General features: G+C 39.0%; 1 pseudogene; it reads right to left on the bottom strand.

Moving 5' to 3' along the window:
• Nucleotides 1-2,864: 2,864 nt before the first annotated feature.
• LOC122427536 lies at nucleotides 2,865-3,802 on the bottom strand (annotated as a pseudogene).
• Nucleotides 3,803-4,104: the final 302 nt, after the last annotated feature.

The following is a 4,104-nucleotide window of genomic DNA, read 5'->3' as shown; positions in this document are numbered from 1 at the left end:
TCCTTGGAGTTCAATGTTATTACATGAGAACAAACATTGTCTAGAAGTTAAAGCACCATCTGGAAGAAAGCTCAATTATTTAAGATAATAGTAATTAAACTGTTAGAGTTGTGAATGATGCCTAACTAGACTGCAAGACCCAGTCATTCATAGTGATAATCCTATGGACAAACCCAGCCAAGATCAGCTGATGTCTGCTCAAACTGGCAGAAACACCAAGTTGATCCAGAAACTCAAGTTTTAAACCACTGATTTGGGGATGATTTGCTATTGCGTGATAACTAACTGTAGAAAGTGACAGGTGCACATGAGGGTTCCACAGAGAGGGCTAGGGAGGGATACAGGGAAGGAAATCTTTGTAAGAGGCAATGCCTTGAACACAGGTCAAGAAATGAAAGTCAAAAAGATTCCAGTCTGGACCACTGAGGTTTATGGTGAAAAATGAGAAAGATAGTAAGGTATAAAATAAACAAACGTAGAACATCTTTCTTAGAAATATTAGTGAAGGTCATACCTTCTGTTTTTTCAATGTTATAGATAATCTTTGAGGAGACAATATGCCTTTTTATTGAATTACTTGTCTATAATCCAGGGCTTCCTTGTACTTTGCTAGTTTAACTTTTGCAATGCCTAGCAGAAATTTGCTGAGATTTGCTGGCTTCTGTTGGCTTAATTTAGCTATATTTAGAACTTTTATTGTATTATGTATTTCAGCACTAGTTGTGCTGTATGTGCACATTGTTGCTGGTAACTCACTAGGTCACGTCCGACTCTTTGCAACCCTATGGGCTGCAACGTGTCAGGCTTCCCAGTCCTTCACAGGGAGGCCTGGCATGTTGCAGTCCATGGGTTGAAAAGAGTCAGACATGACTGGGTGACTGAACAACAACAACAACCACCACAACAAAGGAAGCGAGGTGCAAAGTCTAGCTCCTGCCACGAAAGGGGCAGAAAAGTGAACAGTTACAGACATTCAAGGTTAGGAGGCATTAAAGTAAAATAAAATTAACAATGTTCAGGCCTGCTCTGCTGCTGCTGCTGCCAAGTCGCTTCAGTCGTGTCCGACTCTGTGCGACCCCATGGACTGCAACCCACCATGCTCCTCCATCCATGGGATTTTCCAGGCAAGAGTACTGGAGTGGGGTGCCATTGCCTTCTCCTCAGGCCTGCTCACTGTTCTCTTTATATTCTTCTCAGGAAACAAAGAAAGAAAAACTCATTCTGCTTTTTTCCTTTTCACTGCAACACTTTCAGTGAATATTCAGGGTGGATTTCCTTTAGAATTGACTGGTTTGATCTCCTTGCAGTCCAAGGGACTCTCAGGAGTTTCCCCCATCACCACAGTTCGAAAGCATCAATTCTTCGGCGCTCAACCTTTTTTATTGTCTGTCTCTCACATCTGTACATAACTACTGGAAAAACCATAGCTTTGACTATATGGATCTTTGTAGGCAAAGTAATGCCTCTGCTTTTTAATGTGCTCTCTAGGTTTGTCTTTGCTTTTCTTCCAAGGAGCATGTGTCTTTTAATTCCATGGCTGCAGTCACTGCTCACAGTTATTTTTGGAGCACAAGCAAATAAAATCTATCACTGTTTCCTTTATTTCCTCATTTACTTGCCACGAAGTGGGTGGGATCTGTTGCCATGAACTTAGTTTTTTGAATGTTGAATTTTAAACCAGTTTTTTTTTTTTTTAAATTCTTCTCTTTCATCCTCATCAAGAGGTTCTTCACATCTTTAGTTCCTCTTTGCTTTCTGCCATAAGGGTGGTGTCATCTGCATATCTGAGGTTATTGATATTTCTCTTGGCAGTCTTGATTCCATCCTGTGAGTCATCCAGCCTGGCATTTTGCATGATGTACACTGCACAGAAGTTAAATAAGCAGGGTGACAATATACAGCTAGATATACTCTTTTCCTAATTTGAACCACATGGGTGGTTTTATTATCTCAGCAGATTTTCAGATCACTGCCACCTGGGTGACAAGTTAATGTAGAGGCTGTGCTCTTCACTTTAGAGATAATCCAATCAATCTAAACCTATATATTTGGGCTTTAAAGTTCCTTTTCCAAAGTCGGTGTGGATCTCTAGGGATCTAAACTCATGTTTTTTCCTCTCCAGGGTTAAAATTCATTTGGTTTTTTTTTTGCTCAAACTAATTAATCATTATCTTGAATATTTAGTTCCTGCTTCAGGAGAGAAACTGTAATGATGTAAAGACTTTTTGGATATTTGCATTGAAAAAACAATGGATACTATTATGCCATTATTTCCCTATGAGTTCAAGAATTCAATATTTCCACATAAGATTTAACAGTTCTTTGATTGATCAGAGCCAGGTTAGAGTTTAGGTAAGGACCTTTTTGGGTTTCCCAAGTGGTGCTAGTAGTAAATAACTCACCTGCTAATGCAGGTAGACAGAGACATGGGTTTGATTCCTGGGTCAAGAGGTCCCCTGGAGGTGGGCATGGCAACCCACTCCAGTATTTTTGCCTGGAGAATCCCATGGACAAAGCAGTCTGGTGGAATACAGTCCATAGGGTCACAAAGAAGCGGACATGACTGAAGTGACTTAGCACACACACACAAGGACTTTTTCATGGAAATCTAATTTCATATTCTCTTGATATGAGATATAATGTAGGAAGAAGTTCATTTTTAACAGTAATTGACATGGCTCAGTTTATTTTAATAGACATTGAAATTATGATTTGGGAGCTGAACTTCCATAATAACAGTGGCATAAGCCTGTTAATATGAACAGACAATAGACTAGGGTACAATAGTTAACAAATGAAAATTGTGGCCTTCAGGCCCACTATTCTTTTTAAATTTATATTTTACTTTTAGTTTTAACATACCTTTACTTTCTTGAGATCAGTGAAATTCTTTTGATTAAGTCTGCAAAAGCTTGTTTCACTTGTTTGTTCCTCAGGCTATAAATAAATGGGTTTAACATGGGGGCAACTGAAGTCGTAAGCACTAACACACACTTATTAATTGCCATTTCATCTTTTGCTGAGGGTTTGACATAGATGAAAATACAACTGCCATAGGTGATAGAAACCACAATCAAGTGAGTAGAGCAGGTAGAAAAGGCCTTCTGTTTTTGCTGGGAGGAAGGGAACTTTAGGATGGCATTGACGATGTATATGTAGGACATAACAACACACAGAAATGTCACTATGTCAATCAACACAGCAAGGGTAACAACCATCTGTTCTATGAACCGTGTGTCTGAACAAGAGATCTTCAGCACAGCAGAAGCATCACAGAGAAAATGATCAATGACAATAGAATCACAGAATTCCAGGTTTAAGCCCAGGCAGAGTGGTGGAAATATGACCAGCCAACCTGCTATCCAACAACAGGTAACAAGCCAAACACAGACTCTACTGTTCATGATGGTTGCATAATGTAAGGGTTTGCAGAAGGCCACATAGCGATCATAGGACATGATGGCCAGGAGAAAAAATTCTGTTCCTCCAAAAAGGAAGATAAAAAATAGTTGACTAACACAAGCATTGTAGGAAATAGTCTTGTCCCCAGTTGATAAGCTGTATAAGAATCTGGGAATGCAGACCGTGGTGAATAAGGTTTCTAAAAAGGAGAAGTGTTTGAGGAAAAAGTACATGGCAGTTTTAAGTGAGAATCTACTAAAGTGAGTATAATGATGATCAGGTTCCCAGTGACACTCAGTAAGTAGGAGACAACCAGAAATGTAAAAATCAGAACCTGCATTGGAGGGTCATCTGTCAGTCCTAGGAGTATGAATATAGATAATGATGTATGGTTTCTCATCATTGACTTGTACTTCTCAAACTCCTCACAAAGTCACTACACTGAACTGAAAAAACTTGTATGAAATTATGAGGCTATGGCCACTGGGTAAAAAAAATCCAATCAATGCAATGCATAGTCATTTTCTTCTTTAACTTGATAATGACCAGTCAAAACAGTGGTGTTTTCAGCTCTTTTGATGTACATATAGAAATCCTCAAGATCATATTTTTCTGAAATAAGTGTACTACAGTCCATACTTTTATGCTCCATTCAGGCATTCAGATCTCTATTTTTCAGTTCATCTAAACTCTGTCCTATAT

Source organism: Cervus canadensis, chromosome 25 (assembly GCF_019320065.1).
Source record: "Cervus canadensis isolate Bull #8, Minnesota chromosome 25, ASM1932006v1, whole genome shotgun sequence".
In the NCBI taxonomy this organism is placed as follows: Eukaryota; Metazoa; Chordata; class Mammalia; order Artiodactyla; family Cervidae; genus Cervus; species Cervus canadensis.
Note: the sequence above shows the minus strand (reverse complement) of the source record. Positions and strands in the feature narration are given on the sequence as shown.